Genomic DNA, 21,146 nt, shown 5'->3' with positions numbered 1-21,146 from the left:
AGGAAATCCTCAGTCCAAGAGAGCTACTTCCTGTATACTCACGCCTTATATACCTTTCTGTGCCCTGCCATCTTACTTCCTTTCTCTGCCCAGCTACATCACTTCCTCTTACTGCCCAGCTGTATCACTTCCTGTCTGCCTGTATAGACCTCCAGACCTCTATGGTTAATTAGTGCTGGGATTAAAAGCATGGTGGTACCACACCTGGCTCTATTCCCTGTGTGGCCTTGAACTCACAGAGATCCGGATGAATGTCTGCCTCCCAATCGCTAAGATTAAAGGCGTGTGCCACCACTGTCTGACTTCTATGTTTAATATAGTGGCTGGCTTTTTCCTCTGATCTCCCCATAAGCTTTATTGGGGTACACAGATAAAATATCACCACACCAACATGTCTGCCTTATTTGTCCATTGACTGAGACAATGAGTATTTCAGCGCTACCGAGCCTTACGCCAATGTGATTAGCAGTTGCTTTTCTCATTGTTGAAACAAAAACACTTGACAAAAGCAATGTGGGAGAAAGAGTTTATTTTGGCTGTGGTTGGAGGGTACAGTCCATTGTAAGGAGGGACGTGTGGTGACGAGAGTGACAGGGACCGTGGTGGCATGGGATGGTGTGTCACGTTACACCTGTTGTCAGGAAGCAGAGTCTAGTGCCGAGGCTTCCCTCTTCCCTTACCTCCTCTTAGTCAGTCTGTGCAACTGGCCCACGTTTGGGATTAGTCTTCCCCCCTCAGTTAACTTTCTCTGATAGCATCCTTACAGACACACACAGAGGTGTGTCTCTGGGATGATTCTTTTTCTTTTACATGCATTGGTGTTTTGCCATGGGCGTTGGGTCCCCTGAAGCTGGAATTACAGACAGGTGTGAGCTGTGCTGTGGGTGCTGGGATTTGAACCCCTCTGGAAGAGCAGTCAGTGCTCTTAACCGCTGAGCCATCTCTCCGGCCCCTCGGGGATGATTCTCAATTCCTTTAAACTGACAGTGCCAGCCGAGTATCAGAATATTTAATAGCCTTTCAGATGGAGATATCTGGAGAAAAAAACTTTAAGTTGTGTTCCTCTAAATACTCTGCCACCAAGACTCACTCCCAGAAATCTCACTGCCTCTCATGTTCTGTCACTCATGGTCCCCTACCACCTAGGGACAGGGAAGAGAAGTGGTACCAGGAGAACAAAGGAAGGCCGTGTGTCACTCACAGTTAGTTATTTTCATCTATCCCCTGCTTTGTTTTTCACTAGTTGGATCAGGTGGACATTCCACAAAATGTAACAGAATACAGCATTCAGTTCATACATTTCAAACTTAGCGATGGCGGTAGAGATGGGAGCTACCCTCCTCATGTGAGCTTGCTCTCTGTGGCTTTTCATCCCCTCAGATTCTCTTTCCAACCAAGTCATCAGGATCATCTCTTCATTGTATTTTAAAATTTAATTACGTCTACTAAAATGTGCACCGTGAAGGAACATGAATAGCTACTGTGTTCAAGACTTAATATATTTGGCCCAACGATTGGATCCTGTCCGTTGCCCTTTCTAAACAGCCATGGACGAGTACAACTTTAAACCCCTTCCCCTGTGCTGGGCTTACCAAATCCGGACAGTGGTTCAGAATGACTTCTGTTTCTTTGGGAGCCTTCCTGAGCAACCTGGGAAGCATAAGCATGACATTAATGTCGCAGATGAGTCACATGTAAATTGTCCACACATACTGATTTTCTGCCTGGAGAGTCACCTTAGCATGATCATGGGATGGAGCCTGTCTGGTGTCTCTGTCTCTCTCTGTCTCTTTCCATATCTATCTATCTCTGTCTCTGTCCATCTCTCTCTCTCTCTCTCTCTCTCTACACACACACACACACACACACACACACCTTCAGAACCAGAACAGAATCCTAGATTTAAGTGTGGAACCTGTTTTTGGCCAGTTTATGTCCTCTGGCAATTTTTAACCTCTATGTTTTTCAAAATTGGGTTGACAGCCCAATATAAGATTGTTGCAAAAGATTAACAGTCCGTTCACGTGCTCCTGGTTGGTGTCTGTGAGGTTCTTAGGGCCTCATCAGGAGGAGGAACAGGCGCTCAGACACTGCACAGCCTCCTCATCGTTTAAAAGCTACCAAACTTTTGCACAGAGCTTCCAGAACTGTTCCTTGGATTTTTGAGCCAGGGCAGAGCTGTGGTCAGGGGCAGCCAGTATCAATAGCAGTCCCCTGCCTGGCTTCCTGTCAAAAGCTGCCTCCTCAACATGATCAGTTAGATTCCAAGGGCAGGTATTTAGAACAGGCCATGCAGGAATGAGGGACTCCTACCTGATCCAACAACAAAAGCTATATGACTCCCGCCTGTTACAGATGCCGCAAAGTATCTGTCAATCAAACAGAGCCTAGATCCAGGTTCACGGACAGTACTAGGGTTCATAGTCTTTTGCAGATATTAGGCTGCTGAAAACTAATAGAATATATATTTGCTCTAAAAAAAAAATCTTAAAAAGGAAAGATAAAAAGTCTATGAGAAAGGAGGAAAAAGGAGAGTCAGAAGAGGCAGGGGCCACGTGGCAGCAGTAGCATTGGAGACCTGAGTCCACTCAACATAAATCACCTTCATGGTGCTCTTAAAGCCTTTCTTTTTAAAACACAGCTAATTAAAACCATCTGTCAATCACCAGAAGCTCACAGAAGTTAATCCCTGCTTACTATAAATGTCTGAATATACCAAGTAACCTGGGGGAGGGAGTGGGGAGGGGGAGATTGGAAATAAACACAAAAATGTTTTGCACAGAATAAAGGAGAGTTTATCACTGCTACTGCCCATCCCTCCAGAGAGCAGAAAACCATCATGCCTCATCCTGCTTGTGTCCATTCCTACCGACCACCACTGCACTCTCCACAAGATTGGAATGAGCTTCCTACTATAGATGTGGTAGCAGTAAGTCTAGACAGTCCGGCCCACATCTCCACCATCTTCTGTCAGGGAGCAGGCTCTTGACCTCTGTGAACCTTCAGAAAGAAGCCACCTATGGTGGCTCATATTACATGCATCTTAAAAGGACTTAACATCACCCTGGAAACAAACTTTTGGGACTGTTGCTGAGGGAGTTTCTAGACTTGGTTAGGAAGACTCACCCTCAATGTTAATGGCACAATTCCATACCCTGGGGTCCTGAGATGAATAGAAAGATGGAGAGTACCTAAGCAGGAGCATTTGTTTCTTCCTGCTTCCTCAGCTGGGATGGGTGTGACTGGTTGTATCCTCTCCCTAGCACCATAGCATCCCCCTCCCGCAGGATAGAATGTACCCTGTAGAACTGAGAGGCAGGATAAACATTTCCATTCTTAAATTGCTTCTGTCGGGTATTTTCTTACAGTGGGGAGACAAATAATGATATCATCCTTTGCCATAGAAGACAAGGCAGAGCCAAGTGGGACACATCTGCATCAGAAATCCACGGCCACCCTTGAGTCCTTGTAAGCAGCAAACACAAATATCACTTCAGCTGGCTGGGGTATTCATTGCTCTCATTCTTTGTTCCACGTGTGTGGAGTCCTTTTTCATGGAGGAGGACCTAAAACAAATGTCCAGGCAAAACCCAACATCAGACAAAGAGATTCTGAGCCACAGATGGTCTCAACTGCTCTTGCAGCTGTTCCAGTCAAATGCTTCTCCAGGGAGACTAGTGGCTGCCTTCAGTCCCAAGCCTTGTCAATATTAAATCCTCCCTCAGGCTCAAATCATCCTAGAGCTCCTTGTCAACACCCTGAGCCTTCTTTCATTCCCATCTCCATATCATTCTTTCTTTATGTAAAAGGAGTTCAATATTTCACAACCTCTCTTACGTGGTGCTTACATGAGGCCTAGGAAGATTCAACAACTGTCATTTCTCTTCAAACCTCATGTTCACACCACTTTTCAATAAAAATGGCATTATGAACAAAAACAGAGTATATGATTCCATTAAAACAATAAATAAATAAGAAGGGCTTTGGAGTAGAGGTCGAAATGAGTTCAGAGCTTCTGCCACTGGCTGTCTTTGGCTTGGGGCACTCAGCCCATTAATATGTGAGGTTGCATAGTGTCCTACCGTGCACTGTGTCTCTGAGTCCGGATTCTGCATCCATAACGTGGAAACATCCTTCCTGACGTACAGTGATGGTGAAAAACACACCTATTGTAAAGGATGTATAACCATGTCCAAACTCACCATGCCATCAACATCACTGCCAAGTCGGTTATCAGTATCAGTGACAATGAAGTTGGTGGCTTCCCTTTGGTGGCTTGTTTGGCTTTGTGTTCACAAATATTGGAACCTCATGGGTGGAACAAAGAAACAAGACTTCATCCAGCCCCAGACATGATGTTTATTTGTCCTTCACTGGGCTAGTACAGTAACTGACATCTTTATGAGCTGCTTAGATCAATTCTTATTGTCTTTACAACTAACTCATTCTCTAGATCTCCTCTAATGCCAAGGGTGTCCATTCCTACAGATGGTTGCCACATGTTCTACAAGACTCAAATTGTCATTCTGTTGTGAATATGTTTCCAACAAGTCCCAGCCATACTTCACAGCTCTGCTACCTGCCTGAGAAGGAGCAGGTATCCTACCCTCTGTACCAGCAGCAGAAGCCACCTTTGTGTATGCAAAGGAGGGAAAGCCACATTTAACTTCCAGACACATCCATACCAGACATTTGCCTGTATGGTCATATTCATTTCTATCAAATGTATTTTGAATTATTAATATGAGGAAAATAGACAAAGAGATGGAAAATAGATAGATATAGATAGATGGATGATAGCTAAATAGATATATAGATGGATGATAAACATGTTAGAGAGGAGATAGATAGATAGATAGATAGATAGATAGATAGATAGAAAGATAGAAATACACATATAAATGATAGCTAGCTAGTTAATATCTACATACATAGGTAATAGATTGGTATATACATATATACATACATACTTGCAAACATACATACAATAATGACTGCTAGACAGATAGAGGATGAAAAGATAGACATACAGATAACAGACTGAAATACTTGATAGATAAATGATAGATATAAGTGATAGGTAGGTAAATGGTAAGAGAGATGGGAACAGAGATGAGAGAATCATCAATGCTAGCCATCAATCTGGTCCCTAACTTCCTTAAGTTTGTCACTTAGCTAGATTCTCTTTTGTGCTGTCTAAAAGGGTTCTCCCTTTGGAGAGATGTATTTTTAAACTCTTTTGTGTTGATTGGGAATATTTTTATACTTGAGGAAAATGAACCATACAATGGTTCAGAAAGTGCATGTTTTGGTTTTGAGGGAATGGCAGTTTTATAAAAGGTTGGTGGGAGAGAACACAGTAGCCCACATTGGTTGGGGCAGACCTGTTCTCAGGAAGAGCATATGTGTACATGATAGATCTGAGTACTGACCAAGAGAAATCTGCTGTCCCCTCACCTTGGAAGGTGTCTGAGGACCATGGTACACATTCTCTCTGAGTACCACAGCTAAAGTGATGATGCAGCTCGATTCTAAGTATCATGCAGACATGGTATGGCCTGGACTCATTGTGGTTATTAGAGAATTCTAACTTCTGAGCGTTCACATCGCTGCCTAGTTGTACTGCTCAGGGCTTCCTCAAAAAGGTTCTCTATCATCACCATGCCATGCATCAGCTTTCTGCATCTTTCTAACTCTTGAGTTTAATCTAGTGTGATCACAGCAAGCCAGGCATGGCAACCCATTGACTCTCAGGCACTATTTTCCTCCTGTCCTTCCACCTATTCATGGCCAGCATCACTGAATGACAACACCTCTTCCAACTGAGTTGACATATGACTCCAGACTCCGCACAAAGCCCCAGGTGGCCCAAACAAATTACCAAACTTAAAACAAATCTGTTTTTATTTCCCATCTGGACAACTCACTGACCCATAAATATGGTAGAAATAAACACCATGACCCTCATATGACTGTCTCCAACTTCATAGAACTAAAAAAAGGGCTTTTAAGAGTGCCGGCAGCCTTCAGCTATACTCTATAGGCCGAAGTAACCTCCTTGGTGCAGGACTGAAGGGTTAGAAATTGTGGCATGCTTCTGAAGAAGCTGCTGGAAACTCAGCCTTGCAAAGACATGTACACACAGAGGAGACATGGGACAATATAGATCATCTAGCTTGTCAACATTTGCGCCCATCAATGTCCTTGCTCTGTCGCGTCTCCCTGCTAGACTGGATGTCACTGTTGCCACTGCTTGAGGTCACGTCACGAGCTCCTGAGGTTTAAGGCCTCATCTAAACCTTCCCTCTAGGAGTTCGCAATCAAATGAACAATAATCATGTCCAATTCAGCACCGCATAATCGGCAGCTTAAACTGCAGTTCTCTCTGGGGAGCCAGAGGTGACTCTGTTCCGCACTTGAAAAAGCTCAAAAAAGAAGGGGAAGATGACAGGAAGCCCTTTCTTCTTCTGTAACAGTCTTTGGCAGGAGCCATTGCTACTTCCTAATGCTCTTAGTTTTTCTCAACCCCCTCCCCCAATGTTCTTAGGGACAGGAACAAAAGTACAGACTCTAGGGAAATGAGGGAAGCCCAGGCATGTGTGTACATTGAAAGCTCTTTGCTCTAGCAGCTGGTCGAGCAGCTGGTGGGACTGCCTCGCCATCCTGAGCCTCCTTGTCTCTAGTATGTGGGGCTTGGACTTGGCAATGGGGAGAAGGAGCCTGTGCCTTCCAAGGCCGGGGACTCGCAGTTAAACAACACAGTTACTACCATTCCCCATGCTAAACTAGCTCTTGGGAAGGTCTGTCTTATCAAGAGTGGGTGATCATGGGAAAGTGATTAATTACTTTCCTATTGCTTTGCTAAAACACCATGACCAAAAACAAGGTATAGAAGAGAGACTTTCTTTGGGCTTGCGATTCCAGATGGATAAGCAGGGAAACCTGGTAAAGCCACAGGCATGGTGGTGGCAGCAGCAGGAACCTGGAAGATCACACCCTCACTGACAAATAGGAAACAGAGAGAACAAATTAGAAGTGAGGGGAGGCTAGGAACTTCCTAGCCTTTCAAAGCCTTCCTCTCAGGATGCGTTTCCTCCATCAAGGCTATACTCCCTCCCCAATCAGTAGCACCAAATGGGAATTCTTAACGTCATTCTGTTAGGCTAGGAATCATTGCCCACTTTGCGACCTGCAGAGAAAGGTGTCCCTTGAGTCAAACTGGACACAGTCTACGTCCACCAAGCAGGCACAGCTGCACCCTTGCTGCGTCATCAGCTCACACTTCTGGGTCAGCAAATGGGAGGGTCACTGAGCTTAGCTCACCATCTGTAGAGGAAGATCGGCGAGAATCAGATTGTGGCCTCTGGGACCTGGTATCCATCCTGCAACTTCTGATTCTCTTGTATTCTGTATCCCAGGGAGCATTCCAGACATGACTTTCTGTCGCTGTTGTTGTGTTGTTGTGGTGTGGTGGTGTGGTGTGTTTGTCAAGCTGTTGGAGACAGGTATCAAGTCACTACTGTTCATAAATAAATAGTAGTACCAGGGGTACTCTCCCAATATGGAGCTGAGTCAGTAAGGACTGCGGCGTAGCCACTGAATGAGTGAACCAGGGCCTTAAGGAGGCCAGAGTGGTCCTGGAACAGGGAAAGGACTCTGGCTGGAACCCACCACAGAATGGCAACGGGCTCTGCCCATAGTGCTTCTTGCCAATAATGTCCCAGCAGCCAGCAGCAGCCAGAGCCAGGCAGGGACATAACTCCCATGACCCATCCTTCTCGAAATATCAACTAGGCAGTCACTTCCTCTGGCCAGGAAGGACAGACCCTGGGACTGTGCTCCTCACATGCTCTTAGGAATGTGAGCCCTTGCCTTCCCAGGGACCCTCGGATACACGGCACATTCCCCCGGGAATGGCTGTGGGAACAACCTCGGGCCTTACAGGAAGGAAGAAGGTCCAGGGAAGGCTGTGACCCTAGTTATTTTAAACACAAGTCTTCTTTATTCAAGTAGAGGTCACTCTTTCTGACAGGCAGTGGAGGCTTGACCTGATATGTGCTTCTTAGGAAGAATGGCGGTCTGGGACTTCAGACCTGGGACTTGGAGAGGTGGGATTTGAGGAAGATGGACTGATTCCTCCAACTCTACTGATATTCTCCACTTGATGACTCCTCTTTAAGCCTTGACATCAAAGTCATCTATTTAAAACAATTGAGAAACTACTCTATCAGGAGAGTTCCGGGGGCTAAAGATAAGGCTGTGGAGAGAGCAAACAGCCCTGCTCCCAAGATGATTTTATTCTTGTGATGGGGGAAAAAGAATAAGCTGATATAAATACATTACAGCGGGTGGTGGCATGTAAGGAAAATAGTGCAGAGTTAATGAGAGACTTGTGGCACTAGGGGTATGAGACAAGTAGGTGAGAATAGTCACTGGAGTGTTGAGGAAAAGGCTATGATGTGTAGCTAGAGTTTTCCTGCCTGGCCCACAGTCAGGGCAAATCTCTCTCACCTGCCAGTCCCACAGCCGCTCAGACCCAACCAAGTAAACACAGAGACTTATATTGCTTACAAACTGTATGGCCGTGGCAGGCTTCTTGTTAACTGTTCTTACAGCTCAAATTAATCCATTTCTATAAATCTATACCTTGCCACGTGGCTCGTGGCTTACCGGCATCTTCACATGCTGTTTGTCATCGTGGCAGCTGGCAGTGTCTCTGACTCAGCCTTCCACTTCCCAGCTTTATTCATCTCCTTGTCCCACCTAAACTTCCTGCCTGGCCACTGGCCAATCAGTGATTTATGTATTGACCAATCAGCAACACACTTGACATACAGAACATCCCACAGCAATGACGGAGCGAGCTACACAGTGTTCAGGGTGAGGGAGCCAACATGAGATCAGAGGATGTACACTGTAGGAAGCCTGAGGACTCCCAGGACAGGAGCAGAGCTGTGAGTTCAATGCACAGAAAGCAAGATAGACTGGAGAGGAAGAAAGCAGGAGCAGAGGCATTGTGGGTACCAGTCAAGACCTGCACTTTGTTTAAAGTGGGATGCAGAGAAAGCCAGCCATAGGAGGCTGTAGGCGTTGGGACAAGATGCCTCCAAGTACGAGGTGAATGTCTTCAACACTGGGCCTTGCCTTTTCAGAACGGGGAGGGTTATGAATAAGCAAACCACTATAAATCTATAGAAGAAGGGGACTGGGTTTGCTGATAATCTTTCACAGTGAAGTCTGTTCAACTGAACCAAATCACAACATGAGACATCCAATTCCATGTATGTTTCTAAGCATGCCTGGGTGCCAAAGGCCTGCTCTTCATTTCCTTGCCTTCCTGGGTCATCAATGGGGAAAGGATCAATCACACTTATCTGAGGATATAGGCAGAGCAATGGCTTCACATCTAGCCAGGAAAAGGACAGTGGGGAGAGTCTATGCGCTTAGTGTTCTTCATGGAACTACCATTCTTCATTAAGAATTCATCCTTTGGAGTGTACATCCTATAGGAAACACAAAGTTCATCCATGAATCAGTCATATTGTAAGCTAATATGCAAATCGTTTCTAGTCCCAAGGGAACTCTATGAACTGAAACAGTGTAGAGTTCATCCATCTAATTGATGCATATGCTATACAAAGGAGGAAGGAAGGGAGGGAGGGAGGGAGGGAGGGAGGGAGGGAGGGAGGGAGGAAACAAAGGAGGGAAGGAGGAAAGGTGATTCTAAAATTATGAGGGAGGAAGCAAAGGAGGGAAGGAGGAAGGTGGGAAAGAAAGGGAAGAGAAGAGAAGGGAGAGGAGAGGGGGGATGGAAGGGCAGGGGAAGGGAAGGACAAGAGGAAGGAAACTCTTTAGGTTGAGATTGCTTTGACATGGTTGGATCCAGCTGCCAATCATTCTCAAAGTGAACTGGTGAAGGTAGGAAAGGTATTTTTTTTTGGTTCTTGTTTGTTTGTTTTTCTCTCACAGTGTTGAAGTCTTTGTCCAGTGTCAACCCACTGGCTCTGCTGTTTCAAATCTGAAGCAAAGTAGCACATCATGGCAGGATCCCACAGGAAACCAATTTTCTTTCCTCATGTCAGCTTGGAAGCCAAGAGTAAGGCAAGAATGAGTAGGTCCCTGTATCCCTTTCAAAGACACATACCCAATAGCCTAACTTCCATTAACCTCCACCTTCTGAGGCTCCCACCTCCCAATAGCTTCAGAGGCCAGGGACCAAGACATTAACACCTGGCCTTTGGGGAACATTCGAGATCCAAACCACAGCAGTTTACTATTCCAAAGTTAATGCTATCATCCCTTAGGGAGTACTAGGAAAAGGTGATTCTAAAATTATGAATCACTGAAACCAGAATGGGAAGATTGGAAGAGAAATATGGGTTGCGTAATTTAGTGGGTTGCTTGTTTGGGAAACTCCTTAATTGTTTCTAAGGAAAATGCCATCCCTTTCACCTCCGGGTCATGCAGCAAGCCTCAGCAGGTCATCTGGCCTCTCACTTGCTTCTATTTGGGACTGAAAGAAAGCTATGACAGGAAGGGCCATTAAGGATAAGAATGTGGCATGCATTTAGACATATTACTCATCTGCTCCCTTCTCAGATTCTTATTTCGAAAATGAACCATGTATCTCAGGCCCTCTCAGCCACTTCCTACTAAATTTTTACCAACATGCGGTTATGGAATTGTAGAATGAAACACAACTCTTTCTGATTTGTTGGGTGAGAATACTGAGGAGCATTTGTCCTTTGCTTAGGGTCGTCGATGTATAGGACTTGCATGAAGACTCTCCTTTGCTCATTTGGTTCTGCCTAGACATTTGTTTCTTTGTAGAAATCCATGTATTTTTACTGCAAAGGTTAAAAAAAAAAGAAAAGACAAAAATGTCCTGCTTCTATAGTTTTAAATTTTTCAGAAGTTACACCCACATTCACTTGGAATGCCCTACCTAGGACCAGGTGATAGCCTAGTATTTATTTGTTCAGAAGTTTAGCACTTAAAACTAAAAAGCAAGATGCATTTTACCCTGTTTCATTTTCTTCCACTAAGAAAATATTCTTATTATCTGCACGACCTCAGATTAATTTCAACTATCCAGAGCTCCAGCTATGTTTTGTTCCTGTAATGTATGACACATATGAGTGCAGGAAGGAATTACATTCATTTGCCACCTTTGAGGAACTTAAATTCAGGAGCAGACAGCAGGTCTGCAAATGTCGTTTTTGGTGTAGCAAATGCAACGCCCTTAGGTCATATAAACAGATACGGGTTGTCTGTGTTTGCCCCTTGAAATAGCCTTATCTGTGATGACAACTTCAGACTGTGCCTTTAGGCCTCATGGGAAGCCAGGGAGTCCTGTTTCAACATACACCAGCCATAAAACAAGCAGTCTGTCTTTAAACGCATTTGTTTGCATGGGCTAGGGCATGCCAGCTGGATGCAGGGCATGGGTTTCAGACTGCAACAGGATGGTGCAAGCAGAGTGGAGGCTCCCATTGGGAAACATCTGTCAACCCCACAGCTACTCCACAGCCAGCCTCTTCTCCAACACCTCACAGTCAAGGCAGACTAAATGGTTTCAGGAGCTGCTTGTCTGGAAATGATGAGCTCATGTCCCAATGACTAAAATGGCTTGCAGGCAGTTCCCAACCACGCCCCCAAACCCCAAAACAAGAGCATTGCATTAAAGAGGGTTGTGCAATGTCTGGTGTCACACCTTGGCTGACTGTAGCAGCAGGACCCACCTCCGTTGTGTGTGTTTGCTGCACGGTTCCAAGTGGAATTCTCCGTACAAAGGTATGTATACAAAGCAGTCACATATCAAGGATAAACCCATGATATCATTTGCCCCATCTTCTTTCATTTAGAGAGAGGAAACTGAAGCCCTGGGGAAAGGGGTGATTTCTAACGATATACATGGCAAGGCAACTTAAAGCAGAACCCTCTATCTTGCTCACATTGACATGCTCCTTCCAAAACTCCACATGGATCCAGGTTCAAGAATGTTCTCACTACATGTAGGTTTCTTGAATTAACTGTTTATAGAAGAAGGCTTTTCTTTGTCTTCTACTTCTTAACTTGGTCCTCAAACACAAGGTTCCTCCCAGACAGGTTTTCCTTTTGGTTTAAATTTTGTACTGGTTTTGATTTTCTAAGTATTACAGTAAAATGTATTCATCTAGCTTGTTGTGTTATGGGCGTCCTTTCATATCACACATCGGTAATGGCTACCTCATCACCCTCTTCCTGGTTTCTGTCCGATGTCAGAAGCTCAGAATACTTTTTTATAGCATGACAAGCAGAGAAATATCTGAACATCTGCTCTCTGGGGTACATCATCTAAAGATGACAGCCTCATTGGAAATGCTTATAGAGAAGCACTGGAGGAGAGGCAGAAGATGCTTAGAGGACCAATCTTCTAGGTACCACAAGTGCAAAGGATGAGTACATGCAAATGAGCAGTTGTAGCTATGTAGAAACAGGTGTTGGGCCACCTTCAGGCATCTTCTGAAGAGCTTCACAGATAGTGGTAGCCAGTCACAGAGAGACATATCCAAGGTTCAAAATAAGGCCTCAGATCTGTAAGAAGGTGATATTTTTCCATAAGCTATGTGTCATACATGCTACCTCTGCTCTACAGCATCATCAAGACCCTAGGATGGGTGTACAAGGAGTACAAGGTAGGAAAAGGTGTGTATGTGCAGAAGAGTGGCAGCTGAACCACTGTGGTGGTTATTCTCCTTTGTTAACTTGAATGATGTGGAGTCACTTAGGAGACACACTTCTGGTCACATCTGTGAGGATGTTTCCAGAGAGGTTTAACTGAGGAAGGAAGCCTTACCCTGAGGGTGGGTTGCACTGTCCCTGCGGAGTCTTGGACTGAATATAAAGGAGAAGGTGGCCTGAATACCAATTTTGATCTCCCTCTTTTTTCCAGCTGTGGATATAATGTGACTAGCAACTCCTGCTTCTGTCACCAGAGTCAAGAGCTGCTGTTGTCGCCACTCCTCCCCTACCACAATGGACTGACCAGAACTTCAACCCATGAGACAAAGTAAGATCCTTCTCCTTGAGGATGGTTTCCTCAGGGATTTTATCACAGCAACGATATGTAACTAATACAACTACCAGCCAACTGGTCGACCTCAGCTTGCCAGAGCTAGAGGCTCAACCCTCAGAACTCCTTCTCCCTCTCTGTCTTCCCAGGCAGAACGTGGTCTTGTGATAACTTGGCTACTTGTTTTTGTATGTAATGGATGCTATTTTCTTGGGGTCAGGGACCAGGTTTACTTAACTCACTATCACCAGCCTAGAAGTGATCCCATGACCAATGTGTAGGCTAAATATAGGAATGAAATGAGATTGACCAAAGTCTTCCTGGGAGGGACCAGCAATTTCGTATTTTAGACTTTTAGGCTCTGAAGGTCATGGCTAGCTCTCAAAACCACAATTCCAGCCCTTGAAGCCTGTAAGCCTTCAATGGCTTCCAGAAAGAGAAAAAGAAAGAGAAAGTGAGTATAGGTTACAATGGGGCTTTACTTATGGCCACTGAAACTTGAATGTCTTACAATGTGCCTCTGTCCCAGAATGCTATTACTCCCTAGACTTTTTATCAACCATTTAAAAATGTTTTTTTAAAAAACCACATTCCTAGCTCTCAGCAGCAATTTACCATTCCCTGAATCAAGTCAGCAAACTGTAGACTCTCTCACATAATTTTTTAATGATTTTTTTTTCATACCATTAAAATCTGAGTTTGAGACAATAAGCCACCTTCTGGATAAAAATTGTGACTGTAGCAAATCAAGAGTCATTAGAAAAGACAGTTAGGAAATAATGAACCTGTAGCCATCAGCAAATGAACTGGGAAGATAGGGGCCCTTGACACAGGGCTTTCTTAGGTGACTGTTATTGTAGAATTTTCTGGGTTGGGGAGTAGATAAAATTTGAGTTCCTCTTTCAATTTTCATCACTGATGAATTTATGTGGAGTTTTGGTTTTGTTGTTTTGCAAGAAAAGCTTGTCAGGACTAAGGAATTTCATTAATTCAATATGTTTCTCAAACAAATAACATACTAATTCATTTTGCACAGTCTTGTTGTTGATAACTTATTTTTGTATGTAACCTATCCAAGAGCTCTGTGGAGCAGACGGGGCTGTTAGTGGTAGTGGTAAAAACTAAGCCAGGGAGGCTCAGTCGGTAAATGGGTTGTCCTGTCAGTGTGAGGACCTGAGTTCAGATCTCTGGCAGCCAGGTGAAAAGCCAGACATGGTGATGACAGGTGTCTGTCATCTCAGCACTGGTAAGGCAGAGACAGAAAGGTTTCTGAAGCTCACAGGCCTAGAAGCCTTGTTAAATGAGAGACCCTGGCTCAAAATATAAGGTGAAGAGTGATAGAGGAAGCCACCCACCCAGTATTGACCTCAGGCCTCTATTTGCATACACACACACACACACACACACACACACACACACACACACACACACTATGACTCACATGAGCACATAATCAATATATATATATGAATATACACAAAAATAACATACACAGAGATTAGAAATATTTGAGTGTTCCATGTAACTCACATAACTGGAAAACTGTTAATCTGGAAATCACTGCCCTCTGTGAGTTGGGGTCAGGAGAAGACTTCCCTTCCTCTCTTGTGCTACCTGGAAGAACAGCATATCCTCTTTCCAAAGTGCCTCTTCATATCAATTTCTCTCGCAAGTCAAGAAGATTCCTTCTTTCTCCTATTTGAGTACACAATCCCCAGATGTTCCCAGAGGTTACCTCCTATTACTCATGTCTCCACATCAACTTCTAAGAGTGTATTTCCCCAGACACGACAGTGTTGTCTCTCCATCCACTCCCTGGCACTTCTTGCCATGTCAGCTTTCTTTCCTCTTCACAGTATCCACCAGTTCAGTTCAGTTGGGAGTTGTTAGACACACTCACAACAGTGTATGCTAAGTCACGTTCAGCTCACACCTGGGGCAAAGCCCGCTATCCATTCATCCACACAGGGATGGTCTGGCACAGTTAATAAAGGTCTAAATGCTACAGTGTGGGTGCAGGCACTACCAAGGTGGTATCTCTGAAAAAGGCACGGATACATGCTGTAGTACCGGGGAGCAGAGGGGAGGGTGATGAGTGTGGCTGAGCCTATAAGAACCTAAATGTGGAGGCAGGGCAGAATCCACACATGACTGACACAGTAGAAAGGAGGGGCTTGTGGATTTTCACACAATAACTTTGGGGGCCATCCCTACATGTTTGGGCTTGAGTATTACCTGGCGACAGTCCAAAAGAGTCTTCAGTTTCCATTTTGAATACCACAGGGTTCATGCAGTTCTGCTGTTCCTGGACAATTCTGACCTGCTCCGGAGAGAATGTCTGTGTAGATACTGTCATAAAAATAGAAGGATATTTGTCACAAAGAGTCACTTTTATCCCTTTGCTTTAAGTCCCCATAGTTCCCATGACAGTCTGTTTGCATGTTTTGGATTCCCAGCAAGATTTATTATGTCCCTTCACTCAGCAGTGAGCCACAAATGGCACACTTTTGTGGGCACAAGAGCAATGCAGAGCAAAGAGTGTGAATCACAGTTCTGATGCTGGGGGTCCGGGAAGGGGTGTGGGGAAGAGGGAAGGAGGAGAGTGAAGGGTAGAGAGAAGCAGAGGGGGCAGAGAGAGGGGAGAAGGAGATGGAGAGAGAGAAGAAAGGGAGAGGGAGAGAGAGTTTTGAGTCATGGCAATACAGACCACAACTTTTTCCTGCCATAGCTTTTAAAACAGGAAGTTTAAGCTGCATAGCTGTGGTTTCTCAGCCAAGAATTGGGTCAATCTGTCCTTCCTTTTGGTGGCTCAGACCATTTACTGTCAGAGCTGGAAAGAAACCCACTTCAGCCTCAGTTTCCTGATCCGAGTAAGGAAGTGGTTGAAACAGATAAGCTTCAAGAGACAGGGATCTTCAAACATATTATTCTCAACCAACACTCACCAGAGGTTCTGCTTGGAGACCTCTCACGTTGTGTACACTCAGTAAATAGAACTGATTCTCTGTTGTCGGATCTTGTTTCATCTGACATCATGTGCTTCCCATTTCCAAAAGGATGTGGATTACGCAGCCTCTTATGTGTGCTAATTAGTTCAATTCCTTCTGTGTATATAAGCACAAAAGGCTACGAGTGCACAGAGGAAGGGGTTTTTGTAGAGGCACGTAACTGGGAAGCTTCACAGAGAGGTGATACGTGGTTCTTAAAATATACGTAGGACTTCGCAAAGCACAAAGAACATGTCAAAGAAAAGGCATCTGATACCAGGGAACCAAGTGTGTAAAATCTCTGGTCTATGAGAGGACCTGGGCATGTAAAATAACCCAAGAGAAGACCCGGAGTTGTCCACAAGCGGATGTGTGTTATTTCCCCCAGCCCATTCTACTCAACTCTTAGCTCTATCATGGTGAGGGTTCTTCTAGAAGCCTCCTCTATTCCTCTCAGTGCCTCTAAATTTGGTAAGGCTGATCATGGCCTCTGGCTGGGAAGCCCGGCCTGTACCCTTCTACCTTGCAGGATTTGCAAGTGGGCTCTCCTGAGCCAATGCTAAGCAACAGAGTCCATTTGTCTTCTCATTTTAGTAGGGATGGATATCTGTCCCTGGAGCTGCAGCAATAATGAGGATAGAGCCATCACATATGAAAAGCTAAGCTGAGACAGGAGACTGCTGGTGAAGTGCTTTGACCATCTGGTTAGGGTGCCTCAGACAGGATCACAGACACCCTAGGTGAGATTTTTATCTCCATTGAGTGGCATGCTCTGCACACTGATAGTCCATCACATCCTTGGATGTAGACTCCTCCAACATCTCCAAGGTTAGAAAAGCAAGGTCCCCATATATATTCTGAAATTTCCCCCTCAAGAAATGGCATCATGCCAGGGGGGGTGGGGGGGATTTCATCCCAACTTCTGGTGTTCTCAAATCCGTCTTTGTTTTACTTTGAGCAAGTACAAGTAAAATTTCTAGATGTTTCACAGAAATGGGAGTCAAGTGGTACGAATAGTATGCATGCATGCACGTGTGTGTTCCGTTGTGATGTATATGGTATGCATCATTAGTGGTGAAATTAGACAGGCTTGATCTGATGGTGGCTAGCTGTCATGTCCAATAAAGACGTGAGGTCTAAAACATATGTGAATAGAAGGAAAGTTAGGAATGGCCAGATGCCAGTCAGCATGGAATGTTGCAGTCAGTGTGGCTGCTGGAAGAAACATCTGGCTACTAGCCCAGGAGACAGGCAACCTCAGTATTGTCACTTCATCCTCACAGTGTCAACATATCTTATTTTTTTTTACAGTGCTGGAGATTGAATCCAATGACTTAAGGGTGCAAGACAAATGCTCCACTATTGGGCTGTGCACTCATCCCACATAGACGTATCTTAATATCACTTGGTTTTCTAGCAAAATTCCCTGTTAGGGATTTCTCCCCTGAATCAATAAAACCATTTATATCAGTTCTGTACTAAGGGGCCAGGATGCTTGGGTTCAGGTCAGAGCAACGGGAAGTATTATCCTTTCTCTTTGATGTTGCACGTGGACTGTTCCCTCCCTATGCGGTCCACCCAGACAGATAGCTTGAGACAGACAGACAGGCTGGGAGAACACAGTTGTGATTAATTTTCCCTTTCTTCATCTTGCGTTGGCTTTCTTTTCTCCTCCTTACCCCTTCCTCCTCCTAAAGAAACACACAAAGACTCGTCTTTGCTCTGGAGGCCCTCCACCCTATAATCTCTTGTTTCCTCTCATTTAAAGATGTGTCTTACTCCTTTCCAAGGGAGGGAAAAAATAGCTATCTTTCCGGTTTCTTTCAGTGCATGCTCTCTGCTAAAATAATCCATTCACACAAAAGCACTCATGAGCAATATGTAATTTAGGGAGATTACATGGGGGCCAACAGGGGGTTTACATTGGCCCAGCCAGCAGCAAATTGAAATCTTCCTTACACATCTTTGCGGTGCTGCGGATTCTTCACAGTGGGGGCTGATGGGGATGCCCCACCTTCTCCCTTTTTACTATTTCTGATGGGTTTTTTTCCTTTTTTGTCATACATACATACACACACACACACACACACACACACACACACACACACACACACACACACACACACACTCATTGAGACAGGGTCCTTTGTATCCCAAGCTGGCTTTTAACCTGGTGACCTTGAACTTCCAATCCTCCTGCTTCACCTCCTGGGTTCTGGGACTACAAGCATACACCATCATTCCTGGTGTATTAGTACTAGGGATTCTAGTCCTAGAGAAGTGCCAAGGCTTCTTCCATGCCGGGCAACAATCGGCCAAGTGAGCTGCACCCCTCGACTCTTCTTCAGTTCCTGTATGACCATCCAAAGTCCTCTCTGGTATGAAATGAGACTCTTCTACCTCGCCCCACATTTATATTGAAGCTACCCTACCTAGCCACAGCCCAACCCAGTATCAAAACTTCTCCCAAGCCACTGAGACCCGTCCTATTTGGAAGAAGATAGTGATACATAATGAAAACACATTTTCTTCTTTTAACACCGGATGCTGAAAACTACCTGTGTATTCATACAGCTGTTGTTCACCTTTCACCCAGCAGAGGTTAGAACATAGTTGTATACATAACCTTCCCTTGAAAGGTATGTCAAACCCTTCTTGCCCATGGCCTTGTCAATCAGTGTCAGGTCTGTGACATCATGGTCTCCATTTCTGTCCTTTTCATTTCTGGAGAAAGGCACTACGGATATGTTGCCTTAATTTGAAAGCCATTGTCCCCGTTCCCACCAACAGTTCGGCTGCTTCTTGTGCATGAAGAGGAAGTCCATTTTAAGAGTTCCAGTGGGATTTCCCATTTGATTCCACAGGCAGCAGTTCGTGAAAGCAGGACATTTGTCTCCTTTCCTGGCAATAAATTTAGGTAATGTGATAAACAAAAATGCCTGGGATAAAGAAGAGTACTTGGTTCCCTTCCTTTCTTAAACACATCATTTAATATCACGTTATCTTTACCTTACAGTATCTTTTTTGTATTCATTCAAAAATTTGCTTTTAGTATCCTCTTAACCTAGGCACTGAGTGAGATATCCGGAACACTACAGAGACTACCCCAATAGGTCCATGAGGAATGATCATGCTGAGTGTTTCAGATATGAACCAATGTTATTTATAAGAATTTGAAGTATTCATGACCATTTATCTATTGTCTCAATCAGTGTTTCTATTGCTGTGAAGAGACACTGGGACCATAACAACTCTTACAAAGGAAAACATTAATTGGGGCTGGCTTACAGTTCAGAGGTTTAGTTCATTATCGAAACATCTGGATCAGCAGGCAATAGGAAATAACTGAGACACAGTTTCTCCAACACCACCACACCTACTCCAACAAGGCCACACCCTTTAATAGTGCCACTCCCTATGGGCCTATGGGGGCCATTTTTTTCAAGTTACCACATCAATCATGATGAAGATGATGGTGGCTAATATTCACTCAGTGTTTACAGTATGGCCAGTGTCATACTAAATAGTTGACTACAGTTACCTTCTGAGCCCTCCAAACAATTCATGATATCCATAGTATTAATATTCCCATCATGTCAACAATAGAACTGACATTTAAAAGGGTTGTGTTACTTATCCCAAGTCACAATGTCACTATGAAGTAAAACCAGATTAAACCCAGGTCTGTGTAAGGCCATAGTATCTGCCACTATTGTTATATTATACAAAGGTATGTGTAATATATATATATATAGCTCAATTTTCTACCAAAGGCATTTAATGTCCCAAATCAAATAGATTCACATTTCTTATATAAATGCCATGGCATAGTCTAACTTATGCCTGACTCCCAAAGTAGCCTTCTCTGGTGCCCATGCCCCTAAGGGCAAACCCTTCTTGGAACACCTATGATTGCATCACACCTTGGATTAAATCTTTGCACTTGTAAAAAGCCTAAGCATTATTGGAACGCCGAGCCCTGCAGAGGCCCCAGAGCTGCCCTTCCATGTTGTCATGGCTGTGAGTTCAGTCCCATCTCAGTACTGTCCCCACTGTTCCTCTGCTTTCCCTAGACACATCCTCTGACCGAGTCTTACTCGGCCATCTCTTTCTCCCATGCTCTTTACTCTGCCCCAACTGCGTTGGAATCATACTCCTAGCTCTCATCGTCTGTCTCCCCTTCCTTCCCCTTACCGTGGTCTTGTGTCATTATCTGTGAAGTAAGCCGAGCTCCCATCCCTTAGTGAAATCAGGGCAGACACTGGCTCGCTTGGGTTTGTCCTTAGCCTTTAGTGCCTTGGCCTCAGCTCCTATAGCTCCTGCTTAGGGAAGTGGGTAGAATCCTTTGTGAATGAATGGTAGGTTACTAAGTGAATACACAAATGAGTAGATGCATACTTGAATTCTCGTAGCAAAGACACATATAGAACCCTAAAACCACCAAAGTCATCCTCAATAAGAAAGTCAGCAATGATGTCCTGAAATGATTTCCTAAAGTATACTGGATTTTGAAGACAAGGTTGGATTTATCAAGAAGCAAAGAGGAAGGAAGTGATAATCAACCATGGTACACCTTGACCAGTGCTACTTTATTATGCATACTGCTTGACCATGCCCTGATTCTTCCTCTATTTATGCCTAAAGCTCATATCAGCACCCCAAAGAGGAACTGAGGCCACTGGCACCCCTATATCTGTTCCTTGTCCTGGTGTGCACATGTAGTTGAACCTCTGCTTTTCAATGCTACTTCTCTCTCATTGGTGTACTGCAGAACAGGTGGCCAGACCAGAACTGACCCCTTTGGCTGCTAGCCAGGGGCCCAAGAAACAAAGGATGTGGGGAGGAACACTGTAATCATCCCAGCAGGGCTCTGACAGCTGCTTATATGTGGAAGAAGAATGCTAGAAACACTTTATCAATGACTTCCCTAGAAAATCATTTTGCGGGCAAGCACTGCATCTGTGTGTGTGATAATCTGGTACATTCAATAAGCCCCAGGCTCATGACTTGTATTAAGTTGCTTTTCATGTTAACAGAAATGCTGGGCTTCCGATATCATGGCAACTACACCCCAGTCTCACTCCTCCACGTAAGAAAACATGTTA

At 44.5% G+C, this 21,146-nt stretch overlaps 1 long non-coding RNA gene across 1 annotated transcript in view; it reads left to right on the top strand.

The window, feature by feature from the left end:
- The window catches only part of LOC128115141 (uncharacterized), a 104,819-nt gene that overhangs the window by 29,232 nt on the left and 54,441 nt on the right, over positions 1-21,146 (top strand). Inside the window, exon 2 of the long non-coding RNA XR_008220022.1 lies at positions 12,935-13,051. This is a non-coding gene — a long non-coding RNA (uncharacterized LOC128115141). The remainder of the gene's footprint in view (positions 1-12,934; positions 13,052-21,146) is intronic.

This window comes from Peromyscus californicus, unplaced genomic scaffold (genome assembly GCF_007827085.1).
Source record: "Peromyscus californicus insignis strain IS unplaced genomic scaffold, ASM782708v3 Scaffold_1__1_contigs__length_55948999, whole genome shotgun sequence".
Classification (NCBI taxonomy): domain Eukaryota; kingdom Metazoa; phylum Chordata; class Mammalia; order Rodentia; family Cricetidae; genus Peromyscus; species Peromyscus californicus.
The sequence above is the reverse complement of the archived record's forward strand: the minus strand, read 5'-3'. Positions and strand labels throughout refer to the sequence as shown.